The sequence below is a fragment of the Vulpes lagopus genome, chromosome 9, assembly GCF_018345385.1.
Source record: "Vulpes lagopus strain Blue_001 chromosome 9, ASM1834538v1, whole genome shotgun sequence".
Classification (NCBI taxonomy): Eukaryota; Metazoa; Chordata; class Mammalia; order Carnivora; family Canidae; genus Vulpes; species Vulpes lagopus.
The window spans coordinates 29,357,771-29,376,505 of NC_054832.1; the positions used below are offsets into that span (position 1 = coordinate 29,357,771).

The following is an 18,735-nucleotide window of genomic DNA, read 5'->3' on the forward strand; positions in this document are numbered from 1 at the left end:
ATTGTGAGGCGAGCAACAGAAAATTCCTTATAGTGCCACAATGAGGACCAGGCTTCTTGTTTCATTATTTCATAAAAGTTGCAAATCATGTCACTGATTCTATTCCGTTCTCTTCTTTGGCTGTAAAGAAAGCTAGAATCAAATGTATGCCCCTTGTTTTTGTCAAGCACTTGTGACTTGTGGATTCATGTCTGCTCCTTCCATTATTAAAAATAACCCCATAAATAACTAAATATCTAAGAAGCGAGTCATGTATGATTCAGGGATCCAATTCTGAGTACCTAATGTCTAAAAGGAAAGGCAAAATAATACCAAAAGAAAGGTTAACTGCTCCTTCAGGAAATGTGTGCAACTTCTAAAATGCATTCTGAGCGCTAAACTGACTTCTTACTTCACCGGTTTATTCCACCATGCTGTTATCTTAAAACCAATTTGATACTCCCATTTAATTTTAATTTCATTTTGCCCTATTACCTCAAGGGTTCTCCATGTATAGGAAGGATTATTAATACTTCTAGGTTTCTGCAAAGGGATCAAAGCTCAGACAGAAAAAGAAGTGAATTAGATGGAGCAGCCATACCTACACCAGTACATGGGTCTTCACAATGATGGTTTTTCTTTGTTCCTCCAGTAACATTTAGGTTTACACTGGAGAATGACCAACACCTAAAAATGTATCTCTTAATTTTTCAAAGGTCTTGGTGTAGTGGAAAGAGGAAACTTGACCAGACTTTAAGTAGCTTATAAAAATAACTGAAAGAGTCTATCCTCCCTAAAACAGGAAATAAAATGTCACCATACAACTTTAAACTAGTCAGTACATCTTGTTAAAGTGCTAGAAATTATCTAAGTTACTTCCAATCTTCCTCTTTTCATGAAAATCAATGATTTTAGAAGTGCAATAAAAGTAATTTTGCTCAGAGGAACGTTGGCTTCTCTTGTCATTGTGGAATGATCCCTGGGAGAAACCTTGATTAGATCCAGCAGCAATTGAGTCCAACGCCATAATGGGATTCAATCTGTCCATAATCCGCTAAGATTTGTGGAAGAGAGCTGAACTGAGATCCGACTTCAAGAAGTAACAAAATTTGGAGAAGTCTAAGCAGTGGCACTACATATAAATTCAGCCACACTTAACTTTATGAGCATATCATTATCCCTAGAACTATCAGAATGCCTATCCAGATAATTTCAAAGTATCATCTATAAAGTTGTAGGGCTAGAGATCACTAGGTTTGGAATCAAAAAGGCATCTTAAATGGGATTTTTAGATTTTCAAAGACACAGAGAGAAATATACTACCAATAAGTTGCAGTTCTGTAGGATTTATACTTCTCAGATCCAGATACTCTCCCCAGGACTCTCTCCCCATCCCTCATCCGTGCACCAATCCATTCAGCTAGTTGACACTCAGGGCATTGCAGAACCCTTCCCTTTCTAACTTCTATTTTGTCTCAAAATGCTGCTAGTATAAAATTGATAAGAAATAAGAAGAGAGAAGAGCCTCCGAAAGAAAAATCAAAGAATAGATTGTGACTCTGGTCATCATTTTAATGAAATGAGTGTTGAGATTGGGGGAAATGCAGATATAACTATGAAGATTAGAAAAAAATGAACAAAAGAGAACAAGAACCCCAAAGAAAATAGGATAATTGCATCTTTACCTTCTTCTACAGACACATAACAGATCTTGTACGAGGTGGGAGGCACCCCTTCATCTGTGTGCTAGGTCACCACACATCTTCCTTTCTCACCCCATTTTGAGGCAACACTGTCAAGGTCAACAGAATTAAACTTTCATGAGAACACCAGTACCTATTTTTTCCTGTAATTCTTTATTCTGCTTTTTTTTTTTTTCTACTTTTGCCAAGACAAGTGTTTTAGCTCAGCCTCTGATATAAATGTTATCTGTGTCATGACACTAAGCTGCAGAACGTGGTTTTTCTGGAGAGGATTCTTTCAATGAATAGACATTTTTAATAATCTGTTCACCGGTTTCACCAAGGTTTTTCTTAGGAACAAGGAATCACCTACTGTAAGGTGTATTCTCCATAATTTTAGAGCTAAAACTCATTTTAGAAGATCTTTAAGGGTGAATATATTTGTCAAAAGAATTAGTACCTGTCCTTAGAAAAAGATTTAAATTGATCAAGCGTAGAGACCATAATAATAACAAGACAAATACAGCATTTACATGTGTCACGTGCTGCTCTCAGCATTTTACATGTCCTTAAAATAATCCATAAGACAGGTTTTATTATTATCCCCAATTTAGCAATGTGGAAACTGTGACAGTCCCAACCAAGGTCCCACAAGCTATAACTGGAATGCTTAGGACTTACACCCAGGGAATCTGGCTCTACAGCTTGAACTTTTAATCACTCCATTATATTCAAATAAAGAAAGAAAAAAAAAAAACAAATAAAGATTTGTTGGATGAATGAACAGATTAAAGAATGAAAGGATGGTTAAATTCAGTAGTTTTTAGATATAGTTCTTGATATATATTTTCTTTTTTGATATATATGTTGTTGAACCAGAAGCCCTTGTGTATATGAGTTTTATTAATGTCTAGAGATCCATAAAAACACACAAAAAATTTCTCTATACCTGTGTGAGTATGTATATGTGTAACAGAGAGGAGAGGGAGAGATTGTTTAATTTGGAAGGTTTGCACACTAGAGTTTTTGAGATAATTTGAATTTGACAAAATTAGTATCTTTTAAGGACTCATATGGTAAATTAGAACTAAAATTGGGTTTACCAATCATATGACAACTTAGAAGAAAAATTTGGTCTAATAGTTTAGGAACCTCAAGAAAGTAAATGGACAATATGAATTGAAAACAAATTCTTTTATTTTGGTAACTGATAATTTTTGGAAATAAAATTTAGTAGCTCTATCTTTCTTATATTTATTAGATCTGGCCAAAGAGAGAGAGAGAGAGAGAGAGAGAGAGAGATGATATATAAGCCAAGAAGTATTAAGAGAAGGATTATCTATAATTCTGGTGAATTTGTGCCTTGTTAAAAGACATTGTGTGGGTATAGAGCTACTCTACCAGAATCCATAAAACCATTTGAAGAAGGAATCCAATAGTACATGACACCAGGCTCATAAAGTTCTTTGGCCACTATAAGGCAGAACCACCATTGTCACAGGTATGTGTTTGACCAATAAAAGTGATGGATTTGATATTTTGCAAAGCTGACAAAGCAGTTCGACTCCTTTGTTTCTAATTAATAGTATTTTCCAAGTTGAGAGAGTGATGGATTTAAAAACATGTATGTGTGATGTGTGTATGTTTACTTAAAACCTATTGTCAATGTAGAATGGGACTGCATGCACCCTTCCAGGGTAGCACAAATCAGGTATGATAGTATTCTCTGTTGAGTTTCAATGTAGTCACCATGGACTGTAAACTTGCTAGGGTGGACAAACAGGGGTACTTAGCCCACATATTGCAGCTAAACATCATTTTCTTGGTCTTTTGCTGGTGCAGTTATTTTCATAGAATCTTGAAACATGATCTAACCGAATGGCTCCATCCTGTTAGATTTGACCCTTGCTCCAACTTTTCTAGATTGTGACATCAGATAAATTGTTTTCTTTTCAACTTTGTGTCATCTATAAATTTGATGAGCTTGCCTTCTCCAAGCTGTAGAGCCATATACCAAATAAAAGCCAAGGGCAGAACCTTACAGTTTTTTGGCAATAGCATAAGACATTTACTAAGAAATTGATAAGCTAGGCAACTAATTTTTGGACTGACCTAATCATCTTAAATGGTGACTATTTTGAATGCCAGCTAGGAGATTAATAAATTTGACAAAGGATATATTAGATAAAATTACAGTCACTAAAATAGGTTATATTTAAGTGAGATGAGAGCCTCCTATTATTTTGAAAGAAAATAAAACCTACTTCAAAATTGAAGAGTAATATATCTAAAAGAAACTATATTTAACCATTTATGAAATTACTGCATCCTTTACAGTGTTTATATAACAAAAGAGCAGATACTCAGTTGACTAAGTAAAAATAAGGTGAAAACTACACTCCTTGAAATTAGTTTACTAGTAAAATAGGCATTCTTTAAAGAATATAAAGAATATTTTAAAATATGCCTAGATGGTGGTTTTGTTCTGTTTTTACATAATGCTTTCACTTAAAAACTGCTCTTGTCATGTCACTCTCATATACATGGTATGTTAGTGGCTTTCTTCTGTTACTTTGCCTGTGTTTCTAAGATATTCTACAATGTGACTCAACCTTCCTACCCAGTCTCCATGTCTACAGCCTCCTGACTGTCCCCAAACACTCTGTGTACATGTTCTCATTATTGGCTCAAGTTCTCCAGGCATAATGCTCTCCACTTTTTTGTAAACTCATCCAAATCTTGCCCATTTTTCAAGGCTTAGCTCAAATCCCACACTCTCCCTAACCAGCTTTCTTGTATAGCTCCCAATCTTCATCTGTCTCCCTCTTTGACATCATTCAGTTATTCGTTCAGTGAAAATTTGGATGCTAAGTGCCCAACATTTTGCCAGCGGCAGGTGTAAAATACACTTTCCCTGTTTTGTAGTCAGATTATTTGTATTTGAATTCTTACTCTGCAATGTTCTAGCTCTTTGCCCTTGGGCAGTTTCTTAACCTTTTTACAGCTCTATTTCCTCATTTGTAAAGTAACCTAATAGCAATACCTACCTCACTAGATGGTTCTTCTTCATATTATTATTTATTATTAAAAATTGTATTAATTTATTGGAGAGAGTGAGAGAGAGCACAAGTGGTGGGGGGGGGGGGCAAAGGAAGAAGGACAAACATCTGCTTAACCAACTAAACCACCCAGGCATCCTGGTTCTTATTATTAAAGCACATAATTACTTAAAGCTTTAAGAAAGTTCATTTAGTAAGCATAATGTTTAATGAATATTAAACATTGTTATTGCCGTTTTGTTATGTGAGACAGAACAATAAACAGGCAATTGCAAACAAGTTATGAGTGCATTGATAGTTGAGCACATGCTGCAAAGCCACAGGAGAGACATGTTACCTAACTTTGGAGATCAGGGAGGCCTTCTAGAGTAAGTGATTCCTAAGCCAAGGCCTGAAAGATGAATAAAACACCTATAGCATTCAACTGTCCATACTACTCTGCAATTGCATGCTCAAATTTATATGTAACAGCATTCTGTCATGAGTTTACAAGAAATGTTTTTCATGGAATTGGTCTTTGTGATCCCATTCCTTACCTATAACATCACACACACAATTTCTTCCCTAAACCCATTCCCACCCCCCACCCAGCATTCTTCGGACATTTTATATGTAAGATAGGTGTTTTCACCCTGGAATTATGAATTCACAATGTGATTAAAATACACAAATAAAATGTAACCTATCAAGTCAGAAATTTCACGTTGAAGCTGAAATTTCCCTGATGGCTAAAACCCAATCTCATCAAATGACAAAGTCTATATTCTCTTCTTGGATCATTTTAAAAATTTGTACCAGGGCCTCCATGTGGTCATTAATCTCCAGGCTTCTCAGAGCTCACAGGCAGCTCTGTTACACAGAGCATATCTTCAACTACATGCTCAGCTACCCAAGTTATTTTAGAATCTGTTATCACCTAATGAGGGAAAAAGAAACAAGACACATTCCCATGTCTTTGGCATACACCATCTTCATTTTACTTTTTTCTCCCTTTTTATTTTATTGTTATATTTTTTTTTCTTGCTACTCTTGTTTCATGTGTATTAATCTTATCTCCAATTTTACCTGGTTCCTCCCCCTGCTCAGATGGATTGTAAGCTAGTTGAGGACAGGAGGCACGAAGGGCTGTTACATCCAATCCCGCAGACTGGGTGTGCCCTGCTTAATTCCAGTGGGCACCATCCCCACTGCACGATAGGTGGGGCTGAGCAATGTGGTTTCCCTAGAGCTCCATGCATTTCAATTGTCTTGGTATATCTAAGATAGTCCAATTAATATTGGTTGTTTTAATTGATAATTGATCGTTTGAAGAGACAGGCTCATGTTTTATGTTTTTTATAATCAACAAGCATTTAAAATACCCCATGAGGTTTTCATTTCTAGTATTTGAATATTTATTTTCTAATTATCTATAATCCATGTAAAATAATCAGAACAAATGTTAGACTGGTATTAAAACATATAAATGATGTATTTGTTGAGGACTGAGATATCTATGTCAATGTAAAATTTTATTTTGAATTAATAAATGTATTTGTATCTGTTCCAATAACAAATCCATTAGGTTAACTAAGACTTGGATATTAAGAGCACAAATGTACCAGATTTTTATTTTTCCTTGTAACACTTCACAAAATATTCTTTGCTTATTAGTAAAACAGTGACTAAGGCAAAACCCTTCTTTGAATACATTTTTCTTTTTAAAATAAACAATTAAGGGGGATCCCTGGGTGGCTCAGCAGTTTGACACCTGCCTTTGGCCCTGGGCGTGATCCTGGAGTCCCAGGATTGAGAGTCCCACATCAGGCTCCCTACACGGAGCCTGCTTCTCCCTCTGCCTGTGTCCCTGCTCTCCCTCCCCGTGTCTCTCATGAATAAATGAATAAAATCTTTAAAAATAAAATAAACAATTTAACCAGTATGTTTTGAACTAACACCAAAATGGATAATTCTGGAAATAACAGCTACATGACAAAATGTACTACTGCTTGGAGGTTTCTATCTTTTGGCTGATTTCATGATTTACTGTATTTTCTCCAAAACTGACTCAAGGGAGGTTTTTCTAAGAGGAGGAAGTAGAATGCAAGAATCATATAAAATTCAGAACTTAAACATGTAAGTGACCTCAGACCTGACAGATTCACATTATAAAGGACAATCACTATAAATTATTCTATAAAAAGCAAATGCTATCATGACTTTACATTTGGAATCAATTGAAATGCAAAAGTGCTTTCAGGTTGACTTTTGAACCCCTCTGATTTGTGCCACAGATAAGAGTAAACATGGACCAATTAATTTGTGCACAGTTTCTTGGTGAGTTAACGAATATGGTAAATAGTTGGCTATTTCAGGCTATCTTAAGTGCATTAAGCACTTTAAACTCTCTTTAAATCTGAGGGCCTGTCATTGGTACTTGAGGAATATTTTCAGCTTCTTAGGCATCCTTGAGACTGGTGTTTCAAGACAGGACCTCTTTGGTTATCCACCTTGCGGTAAACTTTGGCTCTTGGATTATGTCTCCTAATCTGAACTGTATTGCTGCTTCCTACAAGTGAATTTTAAGTTGTTCATTCTGATCAAGAGATCAGTTCACCCTCCCAAGAGTTTTTCTACCCCCGACTGAGTACTGTCTATGCATGTATACACAGACATAAGTAATTTTGTTTGTGTGTTTGTGCTTGTCATTATGGATTTTAGAAAAAAGAATAGAACAAAGGTGCATCATCTGCTTCCTATGTGTACTTCCTGTAAGGTAAGTACTTCCTTACTTTATTTTCTTTAAACTTCACGATTTATAAAAAGACAGTATACTTGCCCAATTAAAGCATATATAAGGAATACACAAGGAAACAAATGAGACAGAGAGGCCACATCAGCTAGTCAGGATTACACAAACACAGCCAGAGCTATGCACAGGACTCCATATCTGCTGTCCTGAGAATGTTTCTCAGTTTTCTACTTGCGGCAGAAGCTCCTCAGGCACTTGTTTAAAATATACACTTATGGTTCCCACCTCCCCAGCCCCCTGCCTGCCTTGCGGAAACCTAGGGATAGGTCCCAGGAACACTATGCTAGTGTATCCAGAAAGCTCAAGAAATGAAAGACTTTTTAAATGGTCAAGAAATACTGGAATAAAGGATCTGAAAACCCAAATGACTTTTCCACTTGAAGTATAGTTTTATGGAAAGTGTCAGGCACCTGAAAATAAGGGTTTATAGTGACAAATGTCTTTTCAGGACTGATTATGGCCTTATGCAAAGTTGATGCCAATAAATCTTTTCTACAAAGCCCAAGTCTCAGTCCAGGCTGGCAATAAATCATTTTCCCTGGCACCACAATTCCAAAAGGAAAGCCAGTGAGGACAATATTATGAATGTTGCTTTCCTGGCGCTGGCAATCTAAAGATTAGTAGCATTGGCATAACTTTTTTCTCATGACCTGTTTTAAAATTAAGAATAGAAAAATATCATTTATCTAGGTATAAAATTATAAAGACTGGAAATAAGGAAATGAACCAGAGTCTAAGCTATCCAAAAGGAAATCAGCATTCTATGCATTAAATTGAGCAGGCTTTTTTTTCTTTTAATGAATAAAGTAAAGGTATAGCACATTAACATTCAATGAGACACCAAAAGAAAACAATGTTAGTTTAAAAAAAGGGCCTTGTTACCTATGGGTTAAGACTGATTACGGTTATTACGAATTTCTAAAGCTTTTGCTCCTAAGAGATTCTTCATTTTCCTCACTATTTCATCTTAAATCTGGTTTTAAATACAGCCTACTGTTTGTTTTTTAAAAGCCTACATTTGCCAGGATCTTAATCCATGTTAAGTTTCTTGAATAAATTAACCATTAGGGAAAAAGCATTTCTGCAAAGGCATTTAGTTTTCAGAAGAAAAAGAGGAAGAGGAAGGGAAAAAGTGAAGTTTTAAGACAGCTGGTAGCTAATAAAGGCATCAGAATGCCTGTTAATAGCTGACCAGGAGACTAGCTAATACCAATAGAAGATGGAGGGAGGGAGGAAGCTGCTCCACTGATTACAGAAAAGAAAGAATATGGTTAACTTCAAATGTTACTAATTCAGGGAGGAGGGGAGAGTGTGATTTCATCTGAAAAAAAATCATGAAATGCACATAATCATACCAGGTCTTGTGTGAGTCAGGCACACAAACCTAAAAGGTAAGAAAGGTTTCTTGATTAATACTAATTGGAACCAGAGAATAAATGGTCTAATTTAGAGATTTCTCTAATTCTCTGATTATGGATACATAGGAATGAGTTGAAAATATAATCATTTGTTACTTTTCAACAAATAATCTTTCAAAATATATAACAGGATAACATCACCCCATCCCAACAAGTTGGGAGTGTGAGGGAGAGGGGGAGGGGACAGGCATCCTTTCTTGGCTCACCTGAATGTCATCTGGCTGAGCCAATCCAGTCAGAATGGGAAGGGCTACCAAGGACAGAATGCAATAGTTGATTTCGATTAAGTCTTTATTCAGGAAAGAGGTGATAACAAGGATGGAAACACTCAAGGAGCTGAGATGCCTGGTTGGTCATGCTGATTCTGCTGCATAAGCACAGAGACAGTGTATGAATCAAAGGTAAAACTACAAGTCCAGCCTGTCGGCCTCTGCTCCTTCACCTGGTCACCTTGAATATTGTTAACTATCCTAGCTCTTCTGTATTCTCTCTTTGAGGTAATGTTCCATGTTTCTGTGGATTGGCTACTGGCTATTAGAGATACTCTGGGGTAACAGGAAAAAAGGCAACTCTTATTGCTTGCGTTTTAAAACCTAAAGACTTTCTATAGTAAAGATTCTATTTGCAGAGTCAGTTTATAGCATCCGCTATCACCAGGGCAAGACAATGAGACTTTCCTTCCCCATAAGCACCAATCTCCCCTTTTGTTACTTCATTTTACCTTCAGTGCCACTAGCGATGCTCCTTTTAACATAATTTTCTCGGAAGAAGATGCTGGAAAAATGAGACATCATGGGACATCTCTTAGGATGCTATGATGTACGGATGATGGTCTCTGGCCATGCTGGCAGTCAAAACTCAATACAGAAGTATGACATCCCAGGCAGGAAACCACACTTGTCAAAGGACCAGCCACTAATGATTAATCCAGATTTGCTTTTGGCACCACAAGATTCCTTTTCTGGTCTTATTTTGTGTGCAGCCCAGAGGAGCCTGATTTTTTTTTCCTATGGAAAATCCAGTGATTGTATTTTTTTCAAGGCTAATCAGTAAGTGATTAATCTCCTTTCCTTCATTTGGGCAATTGCTCCTCATCACTAAGAAGTTTCTTTCTGGAGAAATGTACCTGCTTAATATTGTAATATTTATATCCAGTACCTGCTCACTAGGTATATCATCTTGAAAATTCTATTTGTAAACACAAATTTGTAATTTGTTAAGCTCATCTTTCGGAATGATACACACTTTCAACTTCTAAAAAAATGTTGCTGGCCTAATTCCAGATTTTCAAAAATTAAATTAGTGTTTAACATTGACATATTTTTCAACTTACTCAACAGTATTGTAAGCATTTATTTTTATGACTACTCAATTCTGATAACAATGCAGTATGATTGCTCCAAGGCCATATCAGTTCTTAAATTGGAACCTGGCATAATAAATCATGCTAAATATTGTTTATGATTGATTAATTTGAATATTTGCTTCTATTTAGTATGAAACTGAAAAATATGCTTATAAAAGATAAAGAAAAATTAGAAGTGTTTAGAATATATCAATATTATCAATAAAGATCAATATTATCTTTTTTTTTTAAAAAAAGCAAACACATAAGATATATTTTAATGCCTTTAAGCAAGGCCTTTCGAGTCAAACTGGTCTTACTAGCTCTGTTAACTATGTTGCTAGGCCCTTTTAAATCCTCAATTTTTCTTATCTGAAAATAGGAGAAAAGTTAACATTTGTAAAGCAGTTTGCACAATGCTCAATACAAAATGAAACCAATAATTGATCATTATGCACATTATGTTTATGTTTACACTTTTATTTTTCAGTCGATAATCTCAAAAATTTGTTGCACTATCAGAACTTGTGAAAAGCCGAGTTATTTAGACCAACCTCTCTTCCTTGGGTTTGAGTTGAGGAATATTATACCCTGGAAATCAAGAGATTTAATCAAAATAAGTCTGTAGGAAAATAAACTGCTTATGATAATAGAGTCAAACTTCAAACTTACCATGTCCCCAAAGGAACTCCTCTGTACTCCTACCTTATCCCTGCTTGGTTCATGGCTTTCCTTATTTGTCATCCCTCCAGGTGCTTAAAGTAAAAACATCTTATCACTCACTCTTCTTTCTTTCCCATGGCAGATCCAATTAAACTACAGATCTTGATGGCTCTCTCTCCAAAATATATTTATCTCCACATCCTTTGCTATTTCACCTGGTCTAGCCCGAAATATTAAAAAATCATATCTCATTTTATTTTTATTTTTTTAAATTTTTATTTATTTATTTATGATAGTCACAGAGAGAGAGAGAGAGAGAGGCAGAGACATAGGCAGAGGGAGAAGCAGGCTCCATGCACCGGGAGCCCGATGTGGGATTCGATCCCGGGTCTCCAGGATCGCGCCCTGGGCCAAAGGCAGGCGCCAAACCGCTGCGCCACCCAGGGATCCCCATATCTCATTTTAATTTACATTTCTGTAAATATCCATTACTACTCTCTAGTTTCATTTTGTATTTAGAGCATAATCTTTAAAAAATCCTCTATAGGTATTTTAAAATAAAAACCTTAAAATGAAGACAACTAATTATTTTGTGGCATAGCCTCTGCTCTTCATAAATAATGCACTTAAAACATATCATAAAATCCTTACTCAAATCATAACATAAAAATATAGTCATTGCAAACCTCTTAATGATCATTTACTGATCACTAGTTAATTATCAGTACCAGCTGTATTGCATTAAACTAGCATTTCTTCTATCATTAACTAAGGGGTGATTCTTTGTAGCATCATTTCTATATCTTTTTTGTTTCATTGCTTGCTTTTCTTCTTTTGGAGAAGTATTAGGACCATTAAAGTGAAGAACCAAAGAGGAGAAAGAAAGCATGTGTTATTTAGCCTTTCACACTGATCTTCACTAACCCATGTTTTCATGAGCACCAGATTCACCAAGTTTTCAAAGAGGAACAGCAAGTGTTTGATGATGAAGGAGGTTTGGATTTAATTTTCACTTTGAGACACATGGATACTATTCCCTGAAAAAACATTGGCGTTCTGAGGATGTTCAAGCACTCTTTCTCCAGAAGCTACCAATAGCCCCAACTGCATGTGAGGCTCTGGTGGCTCTGAGGGCTGTCAAAGCAAAGATGTTAGAAACCAGCTGCCCCCTTTATTTATCCTTTGAGATCAGACAAAGGTGTTGGTGGACTTTCCTGCCACCAAATCCTTAGAGCAGCAACTTGCACACAGAATTTGGTCTTACGGAAAAGTGATTCAAATTATATGGGGCAAAAGAAGAGCAGTAATAAGAAGGATAACTGGGTCCTGCAGTTTACTGAGCACTTTCCGTGTACTCAGGACTATTTCGTTCACATCTCATACATTATTTCATTTCATCTCTAGAACATAAACAAGCAGACAATTGTGGGCCATCCTTAGAGGAATTCAAGTAGAGTTATGAAGAGCACCTGAAATCTTCAGGACAGTTCAAAACCACCTCGCGGACAAATATTTTAAAAGCTTAAGATAGGAGCTTTATAAACACAGTGGAGGGGATCCCTGGGTGGCTCAGCGGTTTGGCGCCTGCCCTTGGCCCAGGGCGTGATCCTGGAGTCCCGGGATTGAGTCCCACGTTGGGCTCCTGGCATGGAGCCTGCTTCTCCCTCCTCCTGTGTCTCTGTCTCTATCATGAATGAATAAATTTAAAAAATTTATAAACACAGTGAATTTTTTTTCCAGATTTTATTTGAGAGAAAGGGAGAGAGCAAGAGCACGGGAGCAAGCATACAGGTGGGGGGAGGGCAAGAGGGAGGAGAAGCTGATTCCCTGCTGAGCACCAAGCCTGATGCAGGGCTGTATCCCAGGACCCTGGGATCATGACCTGAGCTGAAGACAGACACTTCAACTGAGCCATTCAGGTGCCCAACCACAGTGAATTCTATTAGGAAATCCTTCACTGATGTATCATAACAGTCCTTTGAATAAACACTTAGTCCAAGACACTCTATCCGTATGACCTGGAAGCAGCAATAATCTTGTCAGCATCACTAAAATTGTTTGATCCTTAAGTATTTGTTATGCACCAGAAATTTCAGATGTACCAGATTTTTTTTCAGAATTCCTGTATTATTTAACATGTGTCATTGTCCATTTTTTACATATATTTTTTAATTTTTTTTATCAAAAAATTTTTCTGGGTAACTCTCCATTGTCAAGACCAACATTTTACTATTTTTCCCCCTAGAACTGGAACAATGACTAATGTACCAGCAGATGTTTCTAATTCGGAATGTCTTATATTCTTTCCAGGGATATAAAAAGTTTAAACTTCAGTAGCTGCTCTTTATCACTAGATCAGGTGGTGGAAGAAAAATATCACCCTTACAAGGTACCTCTTCTTCATCTTTCCTTCTTTATTCTGCAAATTTTCTCAGTTCAGTCTTGGAGGCGGCATCTACTAATAGCCAGTTCACATCATGACTGTTGCCCAATCCCTCTTCCTAAAACCAGAGTAGGCTAAACCAAAACCTGAGCTTAAATAAGAAATCTAAAACATAAGCATCATATTCTGTATTGGGCATTTGCTGATTCTGGCAGCCTTTTATCACCTTCTTCTGATTCTAGCACCCAGCTTGTGTTTCAGGTAACCACCCATCACCGTCCTAAGCAGCTGATGTGCTTTAGAGAAGTAGCTCAATGAGTACCACAAGTGGCTCAGGCCTAAACTAATTAGTATTAACTGGTCCATGACTGGTTCAGAGAGAGAGTACCATGACCTAATTTGGTGCAACTAGGATGAAGCCTAAGACTTTAAATCAAAGGTTGAGGGACTAGGACACATGCAGTATACATTAATGAAGCATGCAGCCTGAGAGCTGCTGGCACCAAATTTGGGACAACCAGAAAGATTCTTCCAAGACTGGAGCTGAGATTTTTGGTGTGGTTTATTACATAGCATCATCTCAATAAAAACATAAGTAATCTACCATAAAAGGTAATGGATCAGGTTCTGGATATTTGAGGTATATCCTCCTGACTTACCCTCATGTTAGAATATCACCAGCAAAAAGTAAGAGAAGATGGGGATCCCTGGGTGTTTCAGCGGTTAAGTGCCTGTCTTCAGCCCAGGGCATGATTCTGGAGTCCCGGGATGTCAGACTCCCTGCATGGAGCCTGCCCCCACCCCACCCGCCGCCGTCTCTCATGAATAAATAAATAAAATCTTTAAAAAAAAAGTAAGAGAAGATATATCAAGACAGGATGGTAACATTTTTCATGCTAAAGTAAACAAGTTCTCTTTCTGCTCAGATTACTAAGCTTGGAGAATTTGAACCTGATGCTAGTGGCATCTTCCCTGATACAAGCAGGTGCCTGTTGGAGAATGGAGCTAATCAGAGACAGTGATGAAAGGCAGATAGACTCAGAGAAAAAAAAAAAGGCAAAAAAGGAAAGCACAAATTGTAAGAAAAAAAGGGGGAAGTGAGCAAAGAAAACAGAGAAAGAAATGAACTAGAGGAATCAGTTTCACACACACAGGTTAGGCTATAATTGCACCTGTGGCTGGCATTTTTCAAATAGGAAACACAGATATAGAAATTGTAAGTTTATTCAGCAGCTGGCCAGTGCCAAACATGGTTAAATGCTCTCGTTAAAAATCTATAAGTCAGTGTAACCCTAGGGGATTGTTAGAGTGAAAAAAACCTTAACATGTAAAAAATAAAGTAAAATGTAATATGTAAGATCTGACATATAGAGAAAGATAGTAAATTCTTTGGGAATAGGAAAGAGATTAATTCTGTAATTTAATGAAGGTCAGTAAGTATGTGGAAAAATAGTTCATATAAGAGGTAAAAACCAAATAAGTTGATATTGCTTAGTAAATAAATGAATGAAGCCAAGTGGAAAGCTTACCTTGGTATCAGAGACTTTAAGTTCATGTATGCTGTTAATACAGCGCACTGATTTTCTTCAATGTTTTTTTTTAGTTAGAGCTTTAAATTTTGTTGACCATTCTTGAGAGAGGAGGTGAGCAAGGTTCACTTGTGTGGGTGTGCGATATTAGAAAGCATCAGCCAGAGGAGATTACACTACCAACTCTGTGGAATGACTCAAATGGCACCTGAATGACTCCTGCTCCTCTTTCCAAAGACCTCCTCAGTTCCTCTAAAATGTTTCATTTCCTTTTGTCACCTTCCATGAAACCAGTCCAATTAGAGACTCATTTGAATGAGCAAGTTCATTTTTCAAAATGGAAAGATAAAGGGTATTGAGGGAAGGATGAGAGATTATAATCATTTTTGCCTTAGGATTAATTTATATACTTGCTTCTGTCTAGCCAAGGCCATACAGTATGCAAGAGACACATCCAGGACAGGTGGCAGTGCTGTGGAGTGGTCAGAACTATGCATTTTCTTACAATCAGAAAGACCTGATTTGAATCTTGTCTCTACCACTTTACTAGCTTTATGGGCTTGTGAAAGTTATTTAATGTTTGAGGTGTCTTCATTGCCTCACCGATAAGTGAGAAAAATGTGTTTATATGCTGTTGTTATATAATGTACACACATTGACTAGCACAGTGTCTATAGCCTGGTGAAGCAACCAATAAATGGTAGGTATTAATACTAGGATGGAGAAAAAGAGGTAATTTTGTAGCAAAAACAATGAGATCCTGGGTGAATGTAAGAAAACAAAGGCATACTTTGCCTTTTTAGTACTTTCACCTAAGAGGACAGTGCGATGATCAGTGGTGGAGTTGAGGTGCAAATATGTCATCATGTGTGCAACTTTTTTGGTGATAAAAAGATCACATTCAGTGCATCAGTATTGCATCAACATCTCATCTCTTCCAATGATTCTTTCTGTATTTTTGTTTTTAGTGACTATAACTTCTTTTCTCATGACTAGTCCTTACAGAAATAGGCAATATGGGTGTTTAAGGGAAGTGAAAAGAATATCTTAAACAAAGGTGAATATTTTAAATTCTGTATCCTGGACTATTTTGCAAAGCTATATTTTACTATAATTTTTTTCAAGTATAATTAACATACACTTATATTAGTTTCAGGTATCCAATATGATAATGCAACAATTCTATTTAGTGCTCATCACTGTAAGTGCACTCTTAATCCCCTTCACTCATTTACCTCCCCCCTTGGCAACCACCAGTTCTCTATATTTGAGTCTGATTTTTTATTGTTCTTATTTTTCTCTTTTTTCTTTGTTCCTTTGTCTTATTTTTCTTAAGTGCTACCTATAAGTGAAATCATATGGTATCTGTCTTTCTCTGACTTCCTTCACTTAGCATTATATCCTCTAAATCCATCCATGTGATTGCAGATGGCAAGATTTGGTTCTTTTCTGTAGCTGAATAGTATTGATTAATAAAGAAATTGCTACCTAGAAGCAAGGCACTACTGTAACAACAAAAAACTAAAGTCTGTAGTATTTGCACAATGCCTACTATGGGAGCCCTAAGGTTAAAGGACTCTGGAAAAAATGACAACCTATACTAAACAATAGGGGACATTTTGGTAAAACTGTCACCCGAGAGAACTTGAAAGGCAGAAAAATATATCTATAAACTTGTGACTTTGGCAAAGACTTTTTGAAACAGAATGTTGGCAGCTCCAGAGTGCTTATTTAGCATTATAAGAGAGAGATGAACTGAGAAAATAGTTGGCCTTTTTTTCAAATAAGTATGGAGAAAGGAGAAAAAGGAGAAAAGAAAAGGAGAATATAGAAATCCAGAGACAGAGTTGAAAAATGCAACTGTTTCTCATTTCCAGCCAGTTAGCTATTTGCAAATTAAGACAAAAGCTCAGTGCAAAGACCAACTCAAGGGCATGGAAAGCTATTTTCTATTGTGTGTGAATTTTCTTACATGGAATAATTTAAATTATTTTTAGTGAATTGAAAGTATATCAGGAGTTGAGCAAATTCTGAATATGAAAATACCATAGTAACATGTAGGCCATTTTCAGGATAATTTCAAAGAAATTTTCAAGTGGATAAATGGAAGAAAAGCAGTTTATATGATCTATTCTCTTTTAGAAGCTCATTATAAACATTAGAAAGCATACACAGTAATACAAAATTAATATTATAAAGTGCCTACAAAATATTTTTGTCATCCTTCATAATATGAAGAGCTACCATTTTCATTCTATTAAGGAAAAGTAGGGATCCCTGGGTGGCGCAGCGGTTTGGCGCCTGCCTTTGGCCCAGGGCGTGATCCTGGAGACCCGGGATCGAATCCCACGTCGGGCTCCTGGTGCATGGAGCCTGCTTCTCCCTCTGCCTGTGTCTCTGCCTCTCTCTCTCTCTGTGACTATCATAAATAAATAAATTAATTAAAAAAAAAAAAAGGAAAAGTACACCTAATTAAAACCCTTACTCCTACTATTATTAAGACTCAAACTTGAGAGCAAAGACCAAATCAAAATTGTTGTCATCAGACTGTTCAGACTCTGATTCCTTTAAAGGTATCAAAAATGGCTCAGGGTAAAGAGACCATAGATTTGGCCTAATGAAAGGCTAAAGAGTTCAAATTATCTGTAATTAAGCCTAGAAGGATGTCTTATGAATCTGGTTACTGGCAGAAGGCATTAATAGAAACAAAGGTATCAAAGAAAACAACAATATTTTTTAAAGAGTTATGCCCAACTGCTCAAATTGCCACTGGCCTGAATTGAAGGAATTGTCATCATTTGAACAATAAAACTATTCTTGAGTCCTCCATGTTCTATGGGCAGGCCGAGGAAGCTGTTCAGTTAGCCAAAGAGGGCAATTTTTCCCAAAGAGGATATTTAAAAAGGAAGGACCTCCTAGAAAATGAAGTCAAGATTTCAAGAAGGACTATAGACTAAGAGTCTACCTCCAGGAAACAAAACTGAAAATGGGTAAAGCTTTCTGCACTAGCTCAGGTTAGTAGATCTTATAACAGTTCCTCATTGGGATTTCAGAATTGCTATGGATCAGTGATTGCTAGGTTCTCTCCTTCTTCCCCTTTCTAAATAAGAGTGTTTATTGTGGGTTCTACTATTTTATGATGGATGTTTGGGGTGCAAATAACAAATCCTTTAGTTTATAGGACTTTGGCTGAAGAGGAGCTATGTTTGAGCATGATATATATATATATGTGTGTGTGTGTGTGTATATATATCTCGACATATTATATATATATATATATATATATGTAAAAGATTGTATTTATTTATTTTTTTTTATTTTTTATTTTTGTATTTATTTATGAGAGATGCAGAGAGAGGCAGAAACATAGAGGGAGAAGCAGGCTCCTTATGAGGAGCCTGATGCGGAACTCGATCTCAGGACCCTGGGATCACAACATGAGCTGAAGGTAGATGCTCAACCACTGAGCCACCTGGATGCCCCAAGCATGATATATATTTTGAGAGCCTACATTTCAAGCTAGATATTTTGATTGAATGAAACCTTAGAGTATTGTTAGAATGGGTTGACTATATTTGTTTATGGGAAGGAAGTGGACATTTGTAAACAATGGCAGGCTGCGGGAGATTGCATTATTTCACAAATGTTCATTCCCTCCATACCCTTGCCATGCTTCTCTATGAATACAGTCTACTTTCCTGCCCACTGACTTTAGCCTAGGTCATATTACTTTCTTTGGCTAAAAGAATATCTCAGTAGAAGTTTTAAATGTACTTGCATATTTTGCATGGCTTGGTACCCAGTCTCTTGATTGTTCCCTCTAAAATGAGAATAGGATATCCAAGGTACTGGCTTACTCCCTTAGTTTGAAGCTATGAAATGAAAA

General features: G+C 36.6%; 1 long non-coding RNA gene across 4 annotated transcripts in view; it reads left to right on the top strand.

Moving 5' to 3' along the window:
• Nucleotides 1-18,735, top strand: part of LOC121498876 — a 129,064-nt gene that overhangs the window by 86,745 nt on the left and 23,584 nt on the right. For 2 of the 4 annotated variants that reach the window (XR_005989937.1, XR_005989935.1), the window contains exon 3: nucleotides 7,421-7,475. The exons of the other annotated variants lie outside the window; for them this stretch is intronic. This is a non-coding gene — a long non-coding RNA (uncharacterized LOC121498876). The remainder of the gene's footprint in view (nucleotides 1-7,420; nucleotides 7,476-18,735) is intronic. 4 annotated transcript variants of the gene reach the window in all.